The sequence below is a fragment of the Protopterus annectens genome, chromosome 7.part0 (assembly GCF_019279795.1).
Source record: "Protopterus annectens isolate FY-2018-M chromosome 7.part0, PAN1.0, whole genome shotgun sequence".
Taxonomy (NCBI): Eukaryota; Metazoa; Chordata; order Ceratodontiformes; family Protopteridae; genus Protopterus; species Protopterus annectens.
The window spans coordinates 1,011,668,660-1,011,696,079 of record NC_056739.1 but is presented as its reverse complement, the minus strand read 5'-3'; positions in this window follow the sequence as shown (position 1 = coordinate 1,011,696,079).

The window sequence follows — 27,420 nt, the reverse complement described above, 5'->3', positions numbered from 1 at the left end:
TCAGTCTGTCTGGGTGTATGTATGTACATATGTGTGTGTGCATGTGTGTGTGTGTGTGTGTGTGTGTGTGTGTGTGTGTGTGTGTGTGTGTGTGTGTGTGTGTGTGTGTGTATATATATATATATATATATATATATATATATATATATATATATATATATATATATATATATGGGTCTACTTCTTTTGACCTAACTTTCATTTGCCTGACACTCATTTGCCTGAGACCAAATGACTGAAATTTCATTTGCCTGAAACTTCATTTGCCTGACACTTTATTTGCCCGACAAGTATTATTAGCAAGAAAATGGAATATGCCCCCTTCCCCACTGCAGTGAGACCCTGGAGTTAGAATATATAGTTGAGGGGTGGGGGGCACAGCCCCCCACAACGGGGGGTGTGGGGGTGAAGCCCCCCACTTACTTTTCTATTACTAAGCAATATTACATCAAAAGTTAACAATATCATATGAAATGAAGTGGGGGGCTTCACCCCCCCACACCCCCCCTAACTATATATTCTAACTCCAGGGTCGCACTGCAGTGGGGAAGGGGGCATATTCCATTTTCTTGCTAATAATACTTGTCGGGAAAATGAAGTGTCAGGCAAATGAAGTGTCAGGCAAATGAAATTTCAGTCAAATGGGGTCAGGCAAATGAGTGTCAGGCAAATGAAAGTTAGATCAAAAGAAGTAGACCCATATATATATATGTATATATATATATATATATATATATATATATATATATATATATATATATATATACACACACACACATGTACATAAACTGGCATGGGGGGGTGCAGAAATACTGGTACTTTTTGACATAATGACAAGTGGACTGATCCAAAATGGACCCATTTCAGCCACAGCCTGGAAGCTGCATTGGATGTAAAGAAGTACAATGGTGCTGTAGTGTGACATCAAAGAATAGTATAAAGCAATAATAAGCAGAATACAGGAGTGGGTTCAATAATAATAAAATATGCATATCCAAGAAAACAATAGTTCTTGTTAGTATTTACAAATATATAGTGGGTGTGCAGTAAGTACACATAAGAAATTCTAAATACATACACGAACCTTGTCTAGTAAGGGGTGAGTTGGAGTTGTAAGAGTAGAAGAAAATAGTTTGTTTGTGTCTTTCGGCTTTTCCCGGTTAGGGGTCGCCACAGCGGAACTCCGGTCCGCTAATGATTGGCAGTAGAGTTTTACGTGCTGGCTTGTCGGGCCTAACGCACAACCTTCAATGAAGGAATGCCCGTTCACGCATGTCGCCACACAGAAGACGCTCTTTATGTATTGTGCTATGTTGTTGTTGTTTGTCTTTCAGTTTTTCCCGGTTAGGGGTCGCCACAGCAGAACTCCAGTCCATTAATGATTGGCAGTAGATTTTCACGAACGCCGAGGTGCCAGCTCGATGTTCAACCTTCAATGAAGGCACACCCATTTATGCATGTCTTTTGAACACGCCCACCCAACTGCGGGGAGGACATGCAGACTCCAGTTTAAAATGTATATATAATCTGATAATGTTACGTACATACTATGCCTACTGTGTGTTTGCAGCTGTTTAAAAATGTATATCTAGTCTGATAATGGTATTATACTGTGACTGCTCTATGCTGTTTTTGATCTGATGGGAAATTTCATATATCCTGGGTTAATTCCAGAAATGGTCTAATAGGATCAGTGCTCTACTGCGATCAACAAATACAAACAAAAACAAATAAATAAATGAGTACATTATTGATGCAAAATGGAGGGTGGAAAGTAGGGGATAGTTACTTGGGATGAGAGCAGTAAGGGGAGAAGGGAGAGCTGCTATGAGGTTTCTATTATAGTCATAAGGTAAATGAAATGGAAGCTGAAGAAAGGTTGAAGATAGGGGCTTGGTTGGAGAAAATTGACTGAAGCATAGACCTTAAACTCCACCAGATGGTATTATCTCCATAATGTCCTGCACAATACAGTATATGGGGAAATTTTCATCAGCTGTACTAATACAATGTATCATAATCCAGCTTTCAAAGTTCTAGTTAATGCATGTACTGTAGCGATATAGAGGGATAAAGCCCTGTGTACTACCTAGATGACTCAGATTCCATGAGTAGATCAGGTGACTGATGAAGCAGCAAGAGAGGGGTGGCATTACCATGCTTAGGAGGGCAGTCTTCAGGGCATTCCACACATGATCACTGGTGGAGGCTTGGGATTTTTGAAGCAGGGTCGTAGTTCTAAAAGGGATTGATGTGGAATGATACATCAGCCTATCCCAACTGAACTCTCTCCTCTCTGGCATAACCAGAGAGCGGTGGAAAATGGGTTAGGGCATAAATAATTACTTTTTCTGTTAGATGGTGTGATGGCCAGGCTCCCCATCTAGGTTGTCCTTAAGCTGTACTCTAGCCTCTGTCCATATGGAGAAAGTCTGGTGATGTGGAAAAATTCTGATAAATTTGGTGATGGGTATGAGTCATTGAGCTAGTGTGCCATAGGTTGAAGTAAGGGGAACAACAATTCTTGTTAATAAATCAGTATCAGGGATAGTATAGAGGGTGCAAAAGGAATGGATGACCTTTGTCCCCAGGACTGTTTGCAATGTTATTGAGTTGACAGTGAGCATAACAGGGGAGTTAACTAAGCTGGAATTAGAGGGGAAAATGAAAAGATATATATTTAGTATTCAAGGATAACTGTATCCTTCAAGCATAAAACGTATAAACAGTTGAAGGGTCCATCTTATTAGTGATTCAGACATTTTGGAAGATGCTTTAATAATGAAAAGAAAGCTGGGGTACTCATCATAGAGGAAGTGAAAAGCCAAGGAAATGGTATTTATTTATTATTTATTTATTTACATTTGTTGACCAGGAGTGTCCGACTGGACGTAGGTCCATTTTCAGTGGAGGCCCAGGGAGAAAAGCTCCACAGTTAAAATATACAGAAAGTAGTTACATTGGATTTACAATGATGTGGTGAATGGTGGATGCATGGTATGATAAAGAAGGCCTCAGACGTTAAGTACCTAGGACTAATAGTTACACTGTAAGACACTATATAAAGGAAGACACAGGATCTGAAAGAGAGGCTGGTATCAACACTAGAAAGGGTGGTGGGCAGGTATAATGCAATAGCTGTAAAAATAAATGGTATTAAGGACATGGTGTTACCACTTGTATTATATTTGATTAGGAATTTGCCTACATATCCTGAACATCAGGAATGGAGGAGTTACAGATGCTGATACTTGACAGTGTATCCTGAAAGTCAGGGAGGAAGATCATACTAGAATGCCATTAGCAGTAGAGAAATTAGGATGGGGATTGTCGCATCCTCCAATCTATCCCTTAGAATTTCACTTAGAAGGCACAATATGAATATGTAATGAAATATATAATGCAGGTAAAGTATGTGACAGTTTCAACCAGACAGAGGGAAGGGACATATACAGTTAGAATGGATAACTGCATGGGGGCAACTTTGATTCATTGCGGGGATCTTATACTGTGACAAGGGTCTCATCAAAGATATGGAAGCACCCAAAAGTGAAGAGACAATTGACAAAGTATGGGAGGGAATGGGTATCTAATGGACCCATTAAATGGAATTAATTCACACTGCGAACGGGTACAACACAGGGTGTAAGAAGGGACTTTAAGATGCTTATAGAACTTGCTAGGAATTTTGAGTTAGTCATAAAAAAGGTTTACTTCTAATAAATAAAAATCTATATATCTCTCTAATGAACACTGGTAACCTGTAAATGGTTCATCTCCCAAACCACTGCTTACACTTATCAAGGGTATCAAAACTTGTCAGAGATTTGGAATGCATGGCTAGGTTTAAAAAGGCCCTTGTGGTCATTAGCCTAGTAAACACCTATGCACCTTTGAACTTATGAACAACTATTTCAAGGAGAATGTACAGAAAAGGTCAAAATGAAGAGCTCAGGGGAATAAATGGAGTTAGGTAAAAAAAGGAAGATGGAACCATGTACATTAAGATATTCATGAGAAAAATGACAATGTCATTTTAAAAAGTTGTAAACTATATAGTGCATACTGAAGGGTTAGGTGAATGATGTATAGGAAAGGGACTATGTTTGGCAGATAATATTTAGACTAAAATATGGTACGATTTGCAGAATCAACAAATATGTATTTTACATAGGTGATACATTTATTTATTTTATTTATTAACCGGATAATGTCCAACTGGGCTAGAAGCCCATTTTCAGCAGAGACATGGGGAGGAAAGCTCCAAGAAAGATTACAAAGATTTTTACATTTGACATATAACTATTACAATTATTATAATGAATAATAGAATATAAAGTAAAAATACAAATAGAAATTCAAATTACAAGGTCCTTAACATGGTGTCTATAAAAGTAACAATGGTGGTCATATCAAGCAAACAGTTGTACCATACATGTTTAGAAAAAAAGAAAATTTTTTTTGGATAACAAGGCATGTTCTGAGATAAGAAGGCTTAAATAGCCAGGAGGTATAGAGAAATGGGAAACAGGATTTAGTCATTTATGGGTTGAAGTGTTTAGCCTGGGTGGGAACAGGAGCAAAGTCTATGTTTAGAGAAATATTCCATTAGGGTATGTTTAAATATATGTGTATCACTGATACACAAAATATGCTGTGGAAGAGAGTTACATAGTTTGGCAATGATAAGAGAGTACAAGGAGATGCCATGAGAGTTTTGTGCTTTGATAACCTTTAATAAGACTTTATCAGCAGACCTAAGGGATGTTAGGTTATTGTAGGGTTGCACAAGATGTGATAGTGCTGGGCAGCTGTCAGGTTTGTATAAAACTGTTTGTGCAGCTAGTAGCTGATTCAGGGTGAGAAGATGAGGCAGCTCTAACCAATGTAGCTGGAGAAGGACAGTACAACAATGAGAATTTTGAGATTGATTGGTAGCAGCAACATTCATTTGACTGCAGAGAGAGAAGTGGAAGTATTTGTAGAGAGAGGGCAAATCTTAAACATATGTAAGTGTGCCCATGTTAAGTGCTGACAGGCAGTAAATATATGAGATTACATTTCTGAGCAAAGGATGTTATAAAGAGGTTTAGATGTTATAAAGAGGAAGTGGAATGCCCTGATCCTTACACATCAGGATGGTGTTGGAGCAAGCAACAAAAAACTTTTATAACATATAGTCCATAAAAAGGAAGTCTCAACTCTATGACTGGAGAAAGGAATCAATATATTTTGGAACTGTTACCACATAGGAGAAATCCATCCATCCATCCATCCATCCATCCATCCATCCATCCATCCATCCATCCATCCATAACCCATTTTCCCATTTTTACACATGGAGTCGGGTTGTCACTTTAACAGTGACAATCATCTAGAGCCAAACTTCTCACCACCAGGTGATTATCCCTACCATGGCTGTTCTTCCATATCGCACACTCACATGCATGCTTGCTCACTCCTATGGCTAATTTAGAGTGTCCAATCCACCTACTTCATGTATTTGGAATGTGGGAGGAAACCAGAGCATCCAGGGGAAACCCACATAAATGCAGGAAGGACATGCAGGTGCCACACAGAGGGCACCCCAGTTGATAATGTGAAAATATTAAGTTGCAAAATGATGTGTAAAATTATTGTTGGATGCATTATACAGCAATTTTAATGGTAAGAAAAATTTGGGGAACTGAGTAGAGGAAGTACATTTGGATGATGGTAATGTTTAGTGGATCATTGCTTGGAGGTAAATATTATACATACCTGAATGTGTTATCTGTTTTTATTAGTTTATGGTGTTTTGTAACTGCAAGCTATGAACCTATTATTAAAATTAAGATATACAATTGGCTGGATTGTCAACTGGCTCACAGATGCAATCCAAGAAATTAAAACAGGGGAAGTTACCACCACAAAGAGAACAGTAATTATTGGTATCTCCCAGGGTTTTATGTTGGATCCTGTCCTGTATGACATCTTTTCCTAAATAAAAGCCAGTACCAATGGGCTCTGGCTGACTATGTTTGCACATGACAGCCATGTAGGAGCAGTCACTGAGTCTACAAATGACTTAGCTATCCTACAGGAAGGTTTATCCCAAATAAATAAGTCATGCCAAAATCATGGACTGAAACTAAATGCCAAATAATACATTATTGTATCCTTCTGGAAGTCACTACCCCAGGGGCAATATGCCCCTAAGGGTTGATCCAGTTGTTTGAGATTTGGGAACTTATGTAGGCAGTGACCTAACTTTTGACCAACATGTGTCTATTGTTTTAAGAAAGTCTTTCTGTTTTGCACAGCTTATAAATGTAGAGATTATGTCTAGATATGGTGATGTCCTTGTTCCCCATTTACTCAGATCTCAGTATGCCAGTCATTGAGTATACTGCCCCTTTTAAATTATATCTTTCCAGACACATGCAAAAATTACAATGCCCACAGAGATTCCTTACTAAAATCATTCAAGGCCTAAACAACATGTCCAGCATGGACCAACTCAAAACCATGTCACTATAGTCTGTACCTTATAGACTGCTAATAAGTGACCTGTGTCTGGCATACAAGGCATCTTCCAACCTAATTCTTATGCAATTACAGCACATCAGCAAATCAAATGGCATCAGAAATACTCAGATCATGATGGACCTAAACCTCTTCTGCAACATCAACAGAACAGTTTAGAGGGAAAGGGATATTTCACAGAAGATACTGCTAGACTGGAGCAGATTCCCCAGCCATAAAATAAAGTTCTTCCTTGTCCAAATCCAAGTGCTTCTTGGATCTTTGGATGGAAAATAGAAAATTTACCCCAAGACTGCCCCCTGTACTAATAATGGACACAGGCAAATGCTTTATTCCATGCATGGGTCCCCTCAAATGATCTATGGTCTGATTCCAGGTATTCTCATTAGGGACAATATACAATTATTGACCATGGGAATGGTAAGGCCAATCTTTAACAAAATGGGATATGTTCGTTTGAGCACAGAAAGGGAAACTAACCAGGCTTAAAATGGACTGCAAGAGCAAGTAGCCTAATACTTGCATATAAACCTATGAACCTATGTTAAAAATGCACATTGTGATAAATTTATTCGTTCACTTCTCTGACTCACTACCTGCTGCATCAGGGAGGTAATGTTCTGTCACAGGGCTTGTAATATACTCTGCAACTGCCTTCACTTCCCACCAGATCATTGTCTGGTTTAGCTCTTGTAGCTCATAAAGAATGGTACAAGTGCTCATGAAGTAAAGAACAACAGATATAATTTTTACAGTATAGTCCATTAGTTATGCCTTTTCTTGCTAAATAATTACTTGATTGACTTTAATAATTGGCTTAGTTTTTTGTGTCACTCCAAAGCAGTACAATATTTTTCAGCATGATATCACCAACGGACCATGCTGCTTTGCCATGGAAGGTCTGCACCTGCCCCCTTTAGGCTTTTGAAACACTACCTAAAAGATTGCCTCTCCCATTATGCCTTTATTAGGCTATGTCACAATGACAAACATTCTGACAAAAGAACACTGGAAAATATGAAGGTCTCTCAAACACCATAACATAGACTGGGAGCATTACTCTAGCTCCAACACTAGCCCAAAAGGTTCCTAGAAATTATAAACTCAAAATGCTAGGAACAACAGTGTATCCCTCACTGGTAAGATCAGACCATAAACTAATCTCAGATCCCAAATAAAACCAAGACCCAATCCTCCAAGCAGGCGAAAATTGCACAGAACACTAAGGATAATCACAAGGGCTTTCTTTAGTTATGTTAGACCTGGGTGGTGGTTTCCCAGATATGCTCATAAATTATAAAATGACAAAAAAAAAACCCACACACAGACATTGCCACATTCCCAGTGCTGCCCCCTGACATCTCAGATGCTCAGTAAAAAGTCGCCCTCCAAAGCAAAAAACAATCAATCAATGGGACCCAGTGGGTGTCCCGACGTCCTACATGAACTCAAACATGAACTCAAAAACCCAAAACTAAAACTCTCGTTCAACTACAGTTCAGATACTATGGAAAGGATCATCATGGACCTCATAAATAAAGATGTTGGGACCCTACAACTGGATCCTACCCAGTTCGGGTTTGTTAAGGGCAGATCCTGCCTGCCTCTTAAACCTGGTTCTTTTTGACAGAACAGTCACCAAGGCCATTGAGTGAAGGTGGTCCACACAGCCAGCCTCTGGACCTCATGAAAAGCCTCCGACATATACCCCTCCAGGCATTTTAGATAGCTCTCACAGCTTAAATATAAACCCCCCTATGTCCCTATGATGGATTGCAAACTGCTAGGACAGAACCCACCACATGAATAATTGCTGGAGCCATGTCAGACAAACCAGTTACAAGTGGTGTCCCACGAACCTATGAACCTAAAACCAACCCCAGAAAATCTAAATCTGTTATTGCTCAAAGATACTGTGCAGCCAGGACAAAAAAGAGAATAAAAAAGAGAGGCAAACTCCAAAAGACTTGTTCTTGCTGTAAGTGACATACTCCAGTGTAAACCTTATGTATAAGGCATGCATACATTCGTGAAAATATACTGCCAATCATTACCAGACCGGAGTTCCGCTGTGGTGACCCCTAACCGGGAAAAGCTGAAAGACAAACAACAACAACAACAACATTGCAATAAACTTACTCACAGCAAGATCACAGCTATTTGAATGGAGGCAGACTTAAGCCAGATTACGACACTTACAGTGAGAGCAAATATTTTGGAAGATGGCCCAGGGAGATTATCAGAAAGCTATGAAATAAATCAGTACAAACACTTTTCGTGTTAAACTTTCTGGAAGTCCTGTACTTTTCAGACTCTCATTGTAGTTTGGGCAGTGTTGTGAGATGTTAGTGAATCCCCATATCTGTTGCCAACTGACTTTGTCTAATGCCTATTTGAAAGTATTTGGTTAAAAATATACCATATACACTAGGGTGTATACATTATATATATATATATATATATATATATATATATATATATATATATATATATATAATAGTATTTGCTAATTTAAATAAACATTGGCATGTATAGAATACTTTTATTTTGTTAAGCTATACATTTTGTTAAGCTGATTTTTTTCCCAGAAAACTTGGTGAGCAGAATATTAAATTGTGTCTGGCTAGACAAAACATGGACACCATCCATTATAAACCATCTTAACTTTCTCAAAGTTATGAGTGGACTTAACAGTAAAGATTTAAGTCACAATGTTTCCAGAGTCCAAAACTCTCTATCATTTGACACTGGATCAGACACACAGACCCATATATACTGAGGCTGTTTATTGTAGTCTTCCTAAACCCCAAAGACCTCCCAAACTTTGTATGTGCAATAAATATCTTCAGCAGCCCAAAAGCAATCCTCTAAAACAACACCCACCAAAACACATATAGCCACCATAGCTCTCAACCTTCCATCGCAAAACTGAGGAACACTCGCCTTCATAATGTGGAACAAATGGGCAAAATGTGGCTTACTAACAATTTCAACTAGGAAGGTCATAGTATGGTTAAATATGCTGGTTTTACTTATAAAGAAGATCCTTTAATGAATTAATATGATTAATTTCAATTTACCATGGATTTAATTAAAAAAAATTCCTAACACTGAATGTGTAACAGATTCATTCAATGTGGAACTTTGAGGAATTTCGAGGAACATGAACTTTTTAAGACCCCAAATGAGATACGTTCCTCGTAATGAGGTACACTTGAGAGGTATGATAGCCACATTTCATGGAGCCACAACTTATAAGCCGATAAGGCAAGTCACAACACAATACAATATTTTGGTCATCAGAGAATCTATTGTGAGACATGCACACACATCCCAGTTATCAGACTAAGGAGAAAGTCATTGACACTTGTCTATCTTGGTCCAGAAACTGACAGCTTAAGCATTCAGTCAGGTCACTGTATCACAAGTAGCAGTATGACTCAGTCATAGTTCACGTGGGTGTAAATGACCTGAGACATATTTCATTGGACTATATGAATAGAGACATGATGGAGATTTTGGACTGTGTTCCCCAGGCCAATATGATCCTAGTATTGAGCTGCATTCTACCTTCTCCAAGGATGATGCCACAGCATGAACAGAAGATGATTGACTTTAATGATTAGCTTACTTTATGGTGTCATTCCAAGGGGGCAAAGAATTTGTCAGCTGGGTATCATTAGCAGACCACACTGCTTTGCCAGGAATGGTCTGCACCTGTCCCCATTAGGCTTTTGAACACTGGCTAAAAAAAGTCCTCCCTTTTCATGCCTTTATTAGGCAATGCCACAGTGACAAACTTCTGACATAGCAAAACCAGCCTTAGAAAATCTAAAGGTGTTACTGATCATTTGCAGTGGTCTAAACAAGAAATCCCACTCCCTCCAAGCTTTCCTCATTCTACAGAATGCAGATGTTTGCGCACTTACTAAGATATTGTTTAAATCTGCACAGAGCACCCTGGCAGTGCAAGTCTATAATGCCTTCCACATATTTAGACTAGCTACTACACAGGCAGGGATTAAAGGTGGAAGAGTCTTGATTTACATACATCAAAAACAAACATACCTTGACCTGGTCAAACAGGATGATGGTCTTGGGCTTTTCCATGTCTAAATTACCATAGTCACTGTTCCTTACCATATCTTTAGAAGCCATAATTCACCCACCATTATCCACGAAATCCATAACACATACATAAACTTACTAGAAACACTCACCATTCAACCCAGTACCATATCTAATGGTGACTTTAACTACAACAATATAAACTGGGAATGATACATGGCCCCCAAACATGACGGCCCAGACAGTCCTGGACATTATCAACACAAACACTCTGGATTAGGGCAGGTACATACTGGATCTGGTCCTCACTAACATAGGGGAATACTCCCCCACCCCATGTAATGTCATATCTAGCAAGGTCAACCGTAAAGTTATCTCCTTTGAAATAAAAATAACATTTGGGACCCCTGCTAACCCTAGAACATTTATATTCTAATGGAAACTTCCTACTATTAAATTATAAACTGGCAAAATTTCAACCCCCCCCCAAATCTGAGAACACTGTTACCTGTGTGGAATTGTTTATTGAGACCCTGGTCAATCATTTTAATAAATGCACAGCGAAATAGAAACTGTGCCTACCCAGTAACAAGCAGACACAGAACAAACTCAGTAAAAAAGCCACACCAATAGAATTCCAGAATTAGTTGGCTGAATAGCAAAATGAAGAAAGCTATGTCAAAAATTAAGAAGTGAAATGCCCAGCAGGATAAAAACTCTTTCTTCAATCTGAACAAGCAACTCAGATGGCAAATTGTCTACCAAAGTCAAATTTTAGGTAAAAATAGCCTACCAGGCAAAGAACAACCTTAAGGATTTTTATTACTTGTATCCACAGCCGCAAAAGCAGTACATAACAATGTGCAGAAGTAATTGTAGGCAGAGACACCTAGACTGTGGCAGCAAATATAGCAAATCTTTTGGCTGACAAGTTCAGCTCCAGTTTTACCCTTCTCTCCTCCTAAGCTATATATATTAAAAAATACCATAAAATGTAACTCCTTCCCAAACTGTCACTAGGGAGCAGGGCTTTGACATGCTCTCCAAAGCCAAGAAGACCACTTTGATGGGCCAAGAAAATTTCCCTTTGAAAATAGCATAAATCATAGCCTATCAGGGTGACTGGAGTCACTATTTAACTGTAGAATCCTAACTGACTTGTACCACGAGATTGGAAAACTGCAATGGTCATCCATTTATAAGAGGACATGCATTCTATGCACCAGTAACTACAGACCTACAAGTCTGACTAGGTTTATATGCAAAGCCCTGGAAAGAATTATTATTGGAATGATTAACAATGATATAGGGAATCTTCAGACAGTAGCTGCAACCCAGCTTGTTTTTGTCATGGACAGATCATGCCTACTCAGTCTGGTGGACTTCTTCAAGTAGGTCACCAAAGCAAAGCACATGGGCAATATGGTGTATACTACCTAACTTGACCTGTCCAAGACATTGGATACAGTATCCAACTTAGGCATTGTAGACAGACTCCTGGAATTAGGTATAAAGCCCTATGTCACCTGTTGGATATCCAAGTGGTTCTCAGGACACAAGATATTAGGTAGGGGAGTCCACCTTCACAAAGAGGCAGGTCCCTAGCAGAGTCCCTCAGGGCTTTGTGCTGGTGCCACTCTTTATTTGCATCTACTTCTCTGAGGTCAAGGCCAATATGAAGGATTGCTATCTGACCAAGTTTGCAGACAATTGCAAACTATGTGCTGTCATGTAATTGCCATCCCTCCCCAAGACACTAGTACCCTCCAAGAAGGGATAACTGAGACAAATAATTGGTTTCAGATGGGTTGTCATAATGGTTAAGATGTTTACCTCACAGACACAATGTAGAAAGTTTGATTCTCACCCTTGAAGAGGAATTGGTTAGGCTTAAAATGGATCACAAGGGCAGCTAGTACTTGACTAACAACAATGTCCCCTTCAGTATGTACTCAACCAGACATATACAACAGAAATGTCCACAGAGGCTTGTCACAGAAAGGATAGAGGACCTAAACAACATGTCCTCTGCAGATCACCCTAAAGCCTTATCCTTGTACTCGGTCTCCTACATACTGTTGAGGAGAGACCTATTCTTCACTCACAATGTATCTTTAGATCCCACACAGATGGACCTCCTGTGTATGAGCAAAACAAATAGCATTAGAATTACCCAAACTAGGGACCTAAATCATTCTTGCAACATTAAAAGGACATGTTGGGGGGCAGCTATGTATCTCAGAGACAGACTCTTCTCTGTAATAGGCTTACCATCCCTGTGAGTTAGAGTTCTTCTCTAACTCAATTAAAATGTAACTTGGGCTAGTGGATGGGAATCAGTAATTCATCCCTTGTCTGGCACCTATATCCCTAAAGGACAGTGGGAATCTGTAAATGATTAATCACCCAAGAACTAGGTTACATATACCCTTTAGAATAAACTCAAGGTCCCTAAACTTGTCAGATACATTTGGGATGCATGGCATGGCTTAAAAGGCCCCTGTCATGTTTGGCCCATTATACTGTTATAAATTGGTAGTGTGTAGAACTCCTGTAGTTTCACGTACTTTCTTAAAAAATGTCTGCAGGGCAATGATAACTGTACAAGCTGTGCCCTAATCGAAGTTCTTTTAACATACTATCTTTCCATTAGCCTTGGTCTGCTTAACCTATTTTTCATGCATGGTGAACTTTATTTGGGTTATAGCTGTTCAGAGATGGTACCCTTGCTGTTGGCTGCTCATATCTGAAGTAACTCAGTTTCTACCAGGGACGTGGAAAAAATATTCATCTGTTTATAGCAGTGCAGATATTTCAAGGCCACTGACTCTCATGACTATTCATGCCTTACCTGTACCATCTGTCAAACCACACCTCCTTTCTCCAGGAGGCCCATACTAGTCAATCTTAAAATAAATTTGTGGGTATACATCAAGTCATCCTGGAAGATAGTGAGACACACTGCATAACATGTAGGGAAGTTTATTCCAGAGGCTTGGAGAGGCACTGGACTATAAAAGTGTCCCTCAGACATGTTTTATTTATCTGTGTATGAAGATTTAGATAACTGATTCAAGTGTTAGTGGATAGATTGGACTTGCATAGATGTAGGACATCAAAAGCTATTAGGTTTCTAATGGTACAGTAAGTGAGACCTCAAAAGTCTGTAAGACACTGAGTGAATGGATAGAGATTTCAGCCCCTCCCTCTCTTTTCCTCTCTCTCCATTAGCTCAAGGACTTTACCAGTATTGGCTAAACTAATAACACAAACTTATACTTGCAACAAATTTCATAATACTTCATGATGCTTTACTTTCTTACTTTTTTATTTTTCATATTGGTTATGTACCTTGTCTTGATTTGAGCATATTTCTGTTTGTGTGACTGCAAATGCATATTTTCTATCAAATCAGAACAAATAATATTTCACAAGCCTATGGCACATACTTCACTTACATTTGTATTAGCACAGCAAAGTAACAGCTGAAGGCTGCACTGGCGCAGTATTACTGTACATACTGATATTCCACTCTCCGTATGCATTAGCATGTGTCCTTTTTGTTATTTTTCTATGCTCCTTTCCAAAATTTGTTGCTTTTATTCTCTGTGTTATTAGGTCATGTCATTTTTCAGGTTTTTCTCTCTCCTATTTCCATTTGTAACCCACTTCTCAGTAGAGACAATAATAAAATAACTGCATTTCAAACAAAATCTCAGTAAATGACTCTGCCCTTGAGAGTTTAAGAATCATGTCCACTTCCTCTGTGAGCTGTAATTCAGTAAAAGTTCTTCTGTGAAGAGTTATTATTGTTTGTATTCTTGTAAGCATCTCCAAAGGCTGAGTGGAAGTCTTTCACCTACAGCAAAAACAAACAAAGCTCCTTGAGCAGGAAGCAAATTCAAACCTGAATGAACAGTGAACCAAATAGCAGCTTTGATGTTAGTGTGGCTGGCATGATGAAGATATTTATTTCAGGTGTTGGTGTTTGATTCAGTTTAAATCCTCAGGTTGTATGTTTATCCATTTTATTAGGGAATCTGCATGAATTTGGAAAGATGCATTTTTCTCTGTTAGGATACCACATTGATTTCAGCATTGAGTAGTCATATTGACCCAACAGAAACTGTACTTGAACACATTCTGCAGCCCCTTAATGTTTGCCAAATTGGCTGTTATAGTTTTTATCCTAATTCAGTATGTTTCCCATCCTTTAACCACAGACGCAGGTTATCAAAACATATTTGCAATGTGTTCCCTTCAACATGGCTATCATGGCGATCTCCAGAAATGCATTACAACAGATGTGTGAATTTTAGAATTTTAGTCATGATGCAGGCTGCTGGCTCCAATTTTTTTTTTTTTTTGACAAGGATAATATCATCAAGAGATAATCAGAATACCAACAGAATATGTTTACTGTAGGTAAAAATGAAGATTTGATTATTATTTTAAGACCAAACCAATTATTCAAATTCTTTTTACCTTAAAATAGCTTTAACTATTCCAACAAAAAAAGAGTAACTCATCATATTGCAAAAACATCAAAGATGTTTCATTTTTTTTAATCACAAAAACAATGAAGCTCACATTTTACTGAAAGTGAAAGGCAAACTACTTTCAAATTTTACTGCAAAGGTTTAATGCAAATGATAGGAATCTTAGTTGTATTGCAATAAGAAAGTTGTTTTAAGTTTTATTGGTTCATAGGTTAGTACTAAGCTAACTGCTCTTGCGAGCCATTTTAAGCTTAGCCAATTATTCCTTGTGAGACTCGAACGCTGCACCTTGTGTTTGTAAGGCAAACACCATAACCATTAGGCCACCCTCCCACCTCCCATGGAAGAAAAAATGCAAAGTAGTCTCATGGCTTATTAAACATACAACCAAAAAAAGAAATAAATAACTTTTATTCTAAGTGGCAATCAAATAAGATATTCATGGTTTATTGCAAATAAAATAAGGTTTTATTGTAACCAAAAGAAAAGTCAGTTAATGTTGATATCAACAGGAAAATGAGATTCATGTCTCAATGCAACAAAAATGAAATAATTCACAATTTGTCCCATCCCCCCTTTAAATAACCACACCAAACACATAAAGACATTTGACAACCTTTATTAAACTCTATTATACAATGAACTTATACACACAAAAACAGCATTAGTTATCTTCCTCAGCAATTATGATCTCAGGGCAGTGTCACCACTCACCCTGGACGAATTTACTTCAGGGCAGCATACCTACTCCCCCTGATACCTCCTCCACCGGGGCAGTGTACCTACTCACCCCACATAAAGAGGCAGTGTACCTATTCACCTCACCTCCATACCAAACCATTAACCAATAGCCACCTTCTTTAGAGGGGGGGGGGCAGAAGAGGACAATCCTGTCTCTCTTCTCCGCCTAAAATTGCCCACATCTTCTATCCATACACAAAAAAGGGAGGGTGGGAGGGCCACCAGCTCACGCCAAATGTGCCTACTTCCTTTAATCGCTAACACTTAATCCTGTCAGAAGTTCTTCCTTCCCCTACCTCACTTCCTTTCACATCTCCCTCTCTCTTTAACCCTTTCACCACCACAATCCCACTATCCTACCCAACTACAACTCCTCACCTTAATTCCTACCTCTGTACCCTCCCCACACCCCTTTACCCTTATTTGTGGGACCGGGACAACTGAGTTTGTCCCAAACTACATTTGTCCCGTCCGCCCATTAAATAACCACACCAAACACATAAAGACATTTGACAACCTTTATTAAACTCTATTATACAATGAACCTATACACACAAAAACAACATTAGTTATCTTCCTCAGCAACAATGATCTCAGGGCAGTGTCACCACTCATCCTGGACGAATTTACCTCATGGCAGCATACTACTCACCCTGATACCTCCTCCACCAGGGCACCGTACCTACTCACCCACATAAAGAGGCAGTGTACCTACTCACCTCACCTCCATACCAAACCATTAACCAATAACCACCTTCTTTAGAGGGGGAACAGAAGAGGACAATCCTGTCCCTCTTTTCCGCCACTAGCCTGGTCCTAGGCTGTTCCCCCTCCTAAACCCTAGCCACAATCATATCCTCTAAAAAGAGCTTCAAATGCAAATTAAAAAGATCAAATCATATGTCATTAAGGTGTACTCCATCCGTTCGGTACCAAGACTCCTCTCCATCTCCAAAATCTCTATGGTCAGTGGTATGCATCCCCAGAATTCTTAACTGCCTAGCCAGCCTTTGATTGACACACCTTCTGACCCTTTTAATTGCCCTATAACTATATGCAGCCCTCCAACACAAATGAGGAACCAACTCTGGCCACACAATTTCCATACTCGGGTACAACGACTGTAATCTCATCAAATCCTGCAGAATAATGTCCACTAATTGTTTTTTTGGAAACAATGCCCAAGTCATTGCCCCCCAAATGAATGACTAGTATACAAGGACAACCCACCTTCAGTTTAGCCCTCTCAAATTCATTCAACAACCCATCCCACCTAAGACCCCTAACACCATGCAAAGTCACTGACCACCCTAAATGTGATAAACCCAAATGTTCACCATCATCCCTAACCAAAGCATGCTTCTCTGCCCAGTGGATATACGAATGCCCCAAGATGATAATGTGCTTCCCTAAAAGAAAAGAAGAGAAAATTAATAATCTGACCACAACTTATCTAATATAAGACAAAAATGCATTTGAAGACCAACTCCCCACTCTTTTAATCAATTCAATGGAACCATAGCCGGCGTTAGGCACCCGCGAAACCTGCGGCTGAGGGGAGCCCCAGATTATTTCCCCCATGAACAAGGTCCCCCATGCAGCAGCCGCGGGTTTCACCATTTCCTCCCATAGATGATAGTCAATGAAAGAGTATTGGAAGGGATTTCTGTTTAATCTGGAGTATTCAAAAGGATTCAAGGGAAACAAGTATCAAAGCACTTCATCGATTTCCTGCTTTTGTTTTAATCCGATCTGTACTACCTCTATCAGGGGGACTTTGGTGCTGTTCTTACTTAGGGAAATGAAAGTACGGCGTGCAATATTACCATCTGCAAACTGTAGAAACAAAACTAACTACCTCAGTAAAGTCTGATGTTGATAACGATTTATTACCTAAAACAAATTACTGAATCCTGACAGCTAGAGGATGAACTGCAGGTTAAAATTTTGTTACAAACCTTCTGAGAGTGCTGGACCATTCGCTGTCCGATGTGTCCCCAACTGTTGAGCTCAGCTGAAGATATATTGTGACGATCATGATCTAGAAAGTGTGTAAGTACTGGTTGAGTGTTTAACAAGAGTGACAGTGTGCATCTGTCTCTTGGAGTTTTATTACACAGTTATATTTTTAACTAATTTTAAAGCAATAAATGATAAATATGCATTTTGTGGAGTCCAATGAAACGTACATCTTATGGCATTGGGCATTAAATTTACCATATTAATTCTCCTTTCTTCTTCCACTAAATCTGTTGCTGTTTACTAGCAGTCAATTTATTAACATTCCCACTCGGATTTGAAGTTGTTAAACACAATATTAACTATTAGCAGTCTTGTTGTCTGTAGAAACACTGCCCTCTTATGATTCGTTGACTGTTGTGTAGTTTTGTAATTACCTGTCCTATCTTCTATAGAGCTGTTGATCTGAGCTTCTGTAGGTATAGGTGTTTGTGAATATGTGTGTCAGTGGCAGCTCCAGGTTTCCTTTGTTGGTGAGGCACAATATGGACACATTAGCTAGCTGGTGGGGCACATGAAGAACAAATAAAAAAAGGAAAATGTGTGGAGGATGCAGAAGCAATATGCATATAGTCCTGTAACCGAATTAAATATTAGAGTAATGTTTCTGTAATTGTAATGACTCTCAGCAACTACACAATGTCCTTTGTCAAACATTGCATCTTACTTGACTGCACAGGAAAATCATTCAGAACCTCACACTTGACTTTTCTTGATCTATATTTGTGCATGCATATAACCCTCAGAATTATTTTGAGAAAACTCTTTTGTCCATACCCATAACAAATCATTCCCTTACTGCCACCAATAGACAAAGGTAAACTAACTGGTGTTGTGTTTTGTTTACCTAAAATGGCCTCTTACACATTAAAATCACTACAGTTGCATAAACCATCTGCAGTTATTTGGTATCCACATGACAGCCCATCACAAGTCAGCAAATTATCTAAACAGCAGTATCTTTATACAATCAAAAATTCACAAGGCAATCTCTACACAGGTACATGGAGTTCCTGAAGGCTACTGAAACAAGAGATGTCAGCAACATCGGTCTACTAATTTAAAACACTATACAGCTTTACATCATGATGTTGTAATCTCCACCAGCTTCCCTGCTCTTGGTCTGGTGTAAACTGGACAAGGTTTAAGCTGGTAAGTACACTTCCCTGAGCTGCAACTCATCAATCACTGTTTTCAGTTGAGAATCACTGCCTGCACAGTTTGCATTAGTTTCAGTGATTCAAAGATGTTTGGCTTTTTGGCCTTCCCTGAGGTTGTGTAAGCTTGGAATTCATATATATAAGTAAAAAGAGTGTGGCAGGCAAATCTCCCACACAGAGGGTGCAGAGGCTCCTACTTTTGCCCCTATGTAAGAAGGCTTTTCTCTTGTCATCCGGTTGAAGCTTCATCAAATGATTTGTCTTATCTAGCTAAAGTTAAAACAAATGTGGACTAAGCCAGATGTGGTAGAACCATCTCTGTCAATATAGTGGACTGTGATGATGTAAAAACCAAGGGTGACTACAAGTTGCATGAGCTTTTACAAAATACTTTCAATAAATAGACAATGAAAAAAGTTAATTTAGTCTGTCTGTATCATTCTGAGAACATACTAAACAAGAAGTTGAAGTAGCTGTCATTATTCAATGGTTTATTTATTCATTTATTTATTGTCTTTTGTTTACTGGGAAATCTGACTGGGCACAAGTCCCATTTTCAGCAGAGGCCCGGGAAGAAAAGTTCTACATAAATACAAATTTACAATGAGTAACAATAAAAATTAAACACTTAAGCATTAGGATTATGAAAGGCCTAGAGACTGATGAATATAAAGGATACATAATGGTACCTCTGTTGATGATGTACTCTGTTGATGTGGTCATAGTAGCCACAACTATAGTATGGCTAATGGAAGTAGTTAAAAAAATAGAATAATAGATAAGCTATGTAGGTTTAGTATTAAATACTAAAAGCAAAGGTTTTGAAGTGTAAAAACAACTTTTTTAACACTTTCCCCAAATTAATAAAAAAAGGAAATGTATGTTGTTGTGTCTTTCGGCTTTTCCCGGTTAGGGGTCGCCACAGCACAACTCCAGTCCGCTAATGATTGGCAGTAGATTTTTACATGCCGAGTTGCCGGCCCTGACGCACAACCTTCAACGAAGGTACACCCATTCACGCATGTCTCCACACAGAAGATGCTGTAACTGAGAGTCGAACAGGACAACGTCTTACTGTGAGGCGACAACGCTACAGCAGCACCACCACGTATTAAAGATTATTTTATTTTAGTGAGTCTGATTAAATCAAAAAGTAATGACAGGAATTGTTAGATAAAATGTATGAGATAAATAAAATGTGGAAATTCTCTAAGTTTAAAAAAGTGGACTTAATTAATGCAATTAATTTGTGTAAATGTGGATACTTTGGTTCAGTAGTTGCACTCCCAAAAAAATGTTGCAAAACATTATTTGTAATATAATATGGGGCCTTAGAATGAACTCAGATAAAGGGGGAATTGTAATGAAGAAAACTGTGGACTGATTTAAAAAAAAATCTGATGTTTTTGACATCTTTAGGTTTGCAATGCATTTTGAAATTACTTTAAATAGGGAAAGGGAACATTAAAAGATACAATAAGAGCAACGTATGAAGAAGTATGGGCAGAAGTGAAAAGAAGAAATGAGTTAAAGTAAAAAAAAATTAGAGATTAGTAAGTGAAATAAAAAATAAAATAATGGAAAATTGATGTAGCTAAAGTTGAACAACAGAGGAGAATTTCATATGAAGAAATCATGGAAAAGACTTTTTATAGTGACCAGTGGGATACTATTAAAGTTAAGGATGCAATAAAAGAAAGAAAGAGAGAGTGTGTGAGATGGGATGAAGGACAAGATTTTATATGTAGGCTTATAATAAAAGTGCCAGTGAAGAAAGACATGAAATATAAACTTGCAAATTAGAGAATTGCATAAAGTATAGTAAAGAAGAAATCACAGGACATGTTTTTTGTGAGAATCCTAAGAATGATGAAATTATCAAAGAAATAAAAAAATATGGGTTTATAAAACATTTAAATGCAGTAGAAATAGAAAACGTTGTGCTTGCCCTTCTTACCACTGTGGAGACATGGTGATAAAAGGTAAGTTTGCATCAACCTGTGTGTCCAGGTCTCTCACCACAGAGTACATACTTAGGGTGTTGCTATTGATGTGGTAGTTAGCAGGAACATTGCTCTAGCTGAAAGAGATAATATATTTTTTGCATTGAGTTTAAGGTCATGACTTTGGCACCAATCATTTGTTTGTGTAAGACCCTCTTGTAGGATGTTGACTTCATATGGAGATTCTATGACCACTCCCAGTTTGCAGTCAGCAAACTTTGTCAGCCACAGACCTTTAGTTTTTGCTTGTACTTCTGAGAAATAGATTCCAAACAGTAGAGGTCCCAGGACTGATCCCTGTGGAACACCACTGGTTACAGGTCTGCTGTTGGAAGTATATTCCCTGTTTTGAGTATATGTGTTCTATTAGTGAGCCAGTTAGTGACCCATTTAACGATATAAGGGTTGACTGGGTGAGTTTGTCAATGATGCCTGAGTGAGGGGGAGTGTCAAAAGCCTTAGCTAAGTCTAGGTAGGCTGTATGCACAGATTTCCCCTCATCCAGGGCCTTGGCCACTTTCTTGAAGAAGTCTACCAGGTTTAACAGGCATGATCTCCCTTTGACATATCCAAACTGAGTAGGGTCAAGTGTTTGAAGATTACCTATATCTTTGTTGATAAAGTCCATGATGATTTCCTCCATGACCTTGCAGATAAGGCTAGTCAGGCTAATAGGTCTATAATTCCCAGGGTCAGTGGAACCACCACCTTTGTGCAACGGCATAACGGTGGCCATTTTCCATTCAACTGGGACAAAGCCAGTACTTGGACTGATTGAAGAGGGTACCCAGTGGTGTTGCTAATTCTTGTTGGAGGACATGTAGGATGTCGCCTGGGATGTCAGGTCCCACAGATGTTGTGTTCTTGGCCTTAGAGAGGGCATTTATGACCTGTTCTTTAGAAATACAAGGTAGGGGACAGGTGGTAGGGATGTCATGCGGTACGTGCAGCTGTGACAGGGGAGTGAAGTTGTTTGGGGACTGGCGATTGTACCTAAACGTGTTTTTGTTTTATAGTTGCAGTGTATTCCATATGTAGCATTTCTAACAAAGCTGGGTCAGACATGGCTTTGTAAGTCAAGCAGGTTGTATAAAAATAAAAAAATAAAATGCGTTTCAAAGCAAATAGAAAAACGTGGATTCTTGAAAAAGCTGAAGAGTAAGGCAAAATGTGAGAAATGGGAGAAAAAAGTAATGTGCATAATGTGGTGAGCTGGGAGGGCAGCAGATGGGAGTACTGGAGCCCACGGGATGCATGTGGGAGGGGGGGCAGTAGGCAGTGCTTAGGGCACCATTTCACCTAAGTCCAGCCCCACATATGGAGGAGTTGTAATGTGTCATTGCTACAACGAAATTCCATTAACTGTGAATGTCCTTCTGTGACATGAGCCAACATAGTGGGGTACACAGGCCTCTCATAATGTAAGAGCACTGCAACTACAGTTCAGTCTGTGTATATTGCCTCTAAAACACTACAGCATGAACTAAAAGGTTGCATGGGAGGGGTGGTAGTAACAGGGTGATACTTAGACTGGAAGTGTCCAAGGGGCCCTTAACTTGACATTTGCTGGGGCCCCCAAAATGCTAACACCGGCCCTGAATGGAACTACCCTCTCTAGCTAAATCTGAGGCCCTACCTATCCTAAACGAGTGAGCTGCAAACCTCTCCACCGGAAATTCCATGCAACGTAAAACCCTCCTCACCAAAGTTATGAATCTACTACTCGACACCACCTTCCCATCCACTGAACAAAAAATTAACTGATCCAGACTCCCCTTCCGCCTCTTCATAAACTCTTTAGCCCACATTACTGGACAAATGCAAGGATTACTGTCAGTTTTAATCACCACCAAATATCGCCTACCTAATTGATCTGTCTTACTCCCCCTTAATGCAATAGTAACCTCACCCTCCCCCATGATAACATTCTTCCAACATAACGAGCCTAAAAACTCCGAAATACGGAAAATGCCAAAACATAACCATGTACATACCACACCCCACATAAAGTAATCTGAAGACCCCCCTTGTAACAAACCTAACCCTTTAAACAAAACTGTCATTATAACCCTCGTAAGTGCCCATCGAATATCCCTACATTCCACCACCACTCTCCCCCAACCCCTCAACATACGCCCTGATGTCCTAGACTTAGTGAAATCCTGCAACCCGTCTACCTTAGCAAAAATGCTAATTACCACCAAATCCACCTTAACTATCTGCAAAGCCTTGCCTATCCCCACAAGCATGAGCTACATATCGCAATAGTAATTCCTCCGACCATACCCCTTCCTCTTCTGGCAGCTGCAAAATAAACTGATTAAAATCAGAAAGAGCCCTACCATACACCTTCCTCATAGAAGAGGCCCAGGAATGCCATATCAACTGCCTGGCTACATCGACCCAAGATTCCACACCTCCTCTGGCAGGGTTTCTGGCACCTCCTCCGCCCATGGAACCAACCCTCGAAACCTGCAAAACTGAAATCGGGACAAGCTATCAGCAATCTCATTCCTTATGCCAGCACATGCACTCCTGTAAAAGAAAAATTTATGAAGAGGCTCTGCAAAACCAATTTACGTAATACCAACAATAACAAACAAAGCCATCTTCTTTTGCAATATCCTCACTACAGCCATATTGTCAGCGTGAAGAACTACACATTTGCCCTTCAAATGCTCCTTCCACATCACAGAAGCTGCCCATATAGGCATCAGCTCTAGAAAGGCCACATCCCACTTCCATACCTCCTTCCAATCATGCGGCCATTCAGCCGCAAGGCACCAACCCCCAAAATAGGCCCCCATGCCAGCACCCCCAGCTGCGTCCGTAAACAACTGAAGTTCCTCCTGCCCCACCCAGTCTGACTGCCAAAAAGATATGCCATTAAATTGTTGCAAAAACCCATTCCACAACACCAAGTTCTCCTGCACCAGTTGGGGCACCCTAACCCAATGGTGTTTGCTCTGACTCCCTTTCAACAAATATGCCACAGACCTGCAAAAAGCTTGCCCTGGGTGCACCACTTGACAGGCTAAATTCAAAAGCCCAAGCAACTCTATAACTGAACGAATCTGCTTCTTATCCTTACCCAACACCAAACGTATATCCGACCTAAGCCTCTCTATTTTATTCCTGGGTAAGCAAAACAGTCTCAGCTCCGCATCAACTGTTAGTCCCAGAAATTCTAATGCTCTTGCCAGGCCCTCCATCTTATGCTGAGCCAATGGTACCCTTAACTCTTCCCACATAATTGTAAACTCCCGCAACTGCTCCTGTGCTCCTACCGTTCCTTCGCCCATCAACAAAAAATCATCTAAATAATGCACTGCTTTTTGAGTTCCCACTCTCTGCTGCCAAATCCAATGCAATACTGTACTGAACTTCTCAAAAATCTCACATGTCACTGAACAACCCATAGGCATAGCTTTATCAAAGAAGTACTTATCACCTACCCGCATCCCCAGTAGTGGCCAATCCTCACTCCTAATAGGCAACAATCGAAAAGCCGACTCAATGTCAACCTTAACCAACCATGGCTCCCTAAATTCCCTAATCACTTTCACTGCATCACCTAAGGAAGTGTAATGCACCCTAACCTCCCCTTCTGCAATAAAATCATTTACTAAATTCCCTTCTGGATACGACAAGTGATATATCACTCTGAATACCCCCACCTGCTTCTTCAGCACCAACCCCAAAGGTAGCACCCTGCAAGTACTGAAAGGCAGACTGTCAAAGGTACCCAATAACCGCCCCGCCTGACACTCTTTCTCCACTAAAACCTTCAAGATGTCCTCTTTACTTTGAACAGATCGCAGATTCTTGCAACCCCCCCCACCCCCTCCCAAGGTGAACTTAATAGGAAAACCACCTTGAAATCCTTGTATTATCTTCTCTTTGATGGCCAGACCTGGAAACCAATGAAGCATACCCCAGAGAACCTCCACCTTAATGGGAACGGCACCCCTTCCTCTATTGCCTCTAAAAAACCCGAGTCCAAATCCCCGAGATCCACAAAAATTACCTCTCCCCTGACCAGTTGAAAGCCTTGCGAGAAGCCTTGCCCACCAAATCCACCCTCATGACCCATAACATTAGAGTTCCAGGTGGACAGATCTTGCCGACCACAGCCAATGGCTGAATGACTCCCTCCACATCTTGAACAAACGTGTGCAAATTTGCACCTCACCCATGAACAGAAACCACTATTAAATGACCAACACACACCCGCTGCTTCTGCCCCACTCACCCTTCTGTTAAAGCCACCGTAACTATCCATCATCGTAGCCAACCATAGATCAGGTTGATGCACCTCCCAACGGAGTGACTGGTCCACAGCCTTCCATTTGCAGAAACGCTGATCGTACCAAAGCCACGCATTACCTAGCCTTAACCATTAAGCCTCACAAATGGTAAGGAAATAGCCTAGAAGCGGCAGGGCCAAAGACCCATCCTTCTCCAGCTACACTGCCATAAAATAAATAAAGCCAACCACCCAATTATCCCATGTCCTAGGGCAAAGCTTACCTACTCTCTGCCTTCCCAATGCCACTAAAGCTGCCAACAAGTCCTTGCTATTAAAGGACTCCACTTTCCCTAGCCATTGGACCCCTTCTGCATCGATCAGCTCAAACAAATCCACATACTCTCCTTTCCAAATTTTTTCCTTAACCGAGCCCAGAATGTGCGGAATCAGGAAAACCACTCCTGACCCTGTCCCAAAGATTGGGTAGCCAACCAGTCCCCCGGCCGCAGCCCAAAGTCAGAGCCTACCTCCGAGTCCAAGATCAAACTGTCCCCAGAACCAACAGCCACTCCCATCGCATCTCTGACCAGGTACCTGGCACCCTGTGCTAGTTGCCTCTGAGCCTCCTCTATCCCTTGCACACCACCTCCGAGCTCCCCAACTGACAAGTCTTCGTCATCCCTCACCCCACCACAATTCTCAACCCCTAGCTCCCAAGACTATACTGCCATAGTAAAACCATTACCTGCACCTTCATCTTGGGACATACTGGGAACCTGTGTATCCACTGATACCACCAGCTACCTCTTCTGACCCAGGGTCTGTTCAGGTTCCCGTACCACCTCAGATGTTGCCACTTCCTGGAACAGCTCCTCCACTTGGGCCACAATAGCTTGCCACCTCTGCCTTAGTTCTGGTAATTTAGCCATCTGTAAAAGAGAAACACAATATTTAAACTGTTCCACAAACCTGACTGCCCTACTCCCCCCAGCCGCTAGTGTTGCCTTGCTCTACCACACTCTGCCAACTCCCCTACTAACCTATACTCTGCAGCCAAAAACCATCCCTTGCATAGCTTACCTACTAAACATACATATAATCACTTAACTAATGCACTCCTATCTCCCCCGTACCTTAAAATATTCCCCTGTCTGGTACACACTTCACCTTTCAGCTGCACACCCAATCAGCCACATCTCCTACAGCTTGCAACCCCTTCCCAACCCTAAAATATCACCTATCAATATCCCTCCCCATATATATCCATCTATATATAAAAAAAATATTAAATATTAAATAAATAAGTAATCCTGCACCTCTAACTGTATCCCTTCATACCAGCCACCCAATCCTATAACTATTCAAACACAATCGAGCTTGAAAACACTTACCTTTCCTCCCAGAATGACAACCCAGAGAGGTAACGGCCAAGAACAGCAGTGCGCATGTGCAAACTGGCACCCAGACTCAATGGCCAAAAGAACTGCAGAAGCTACCCACAAAAACACCAGGGAGGATGGAAAGGATTTTCCACCACTGCCACCATCAAAAACAAGGATGCAGAGACACCCACATGGCCGCGACGACCATCCCAAAGCACAGACAGGACCAGGGCCTGGAAAAGGCACACAAAAACCCACCAGGGAGCATGAAAAGATGATCCACCACTACCCAGAAATGCAGATGAGACCAGATTGTGGTGATGGACCCCCACAGCCTACCACAACCACCGAGAGAACCGTTTCTTAACAAAAAGGACACTGCAGCCCACTAACCCACCAGGGAGCATGAGGAGATGATCTGCCACTAGCCTCCAATGCTAATGGGACTGGATTACGATGATGGACCCCCCCACAGCCTACCAGGACCACCGATAGAACACTTTTTCTTTTTTTTTTCTTTTTTTTTTTTGATTACCTGGCCCACCCACTTGGATCCTAACTGACCGCATGGCACCAAATGGGAAGGAGGTAATGACAGACCCGGCCTACCCCCATGGATGTCACTCGACTGTATGGCCCAACCAGGAAAAGGCCCGATGGATCCCCTGGAGACACACGGACAACAGGGAGCAACCTCAGCAGCACCAGATGACCACAAAGACCCCAACTATCGTGACTGGCCCTACCACCCAACTGGAGCCACCACCGGACCAC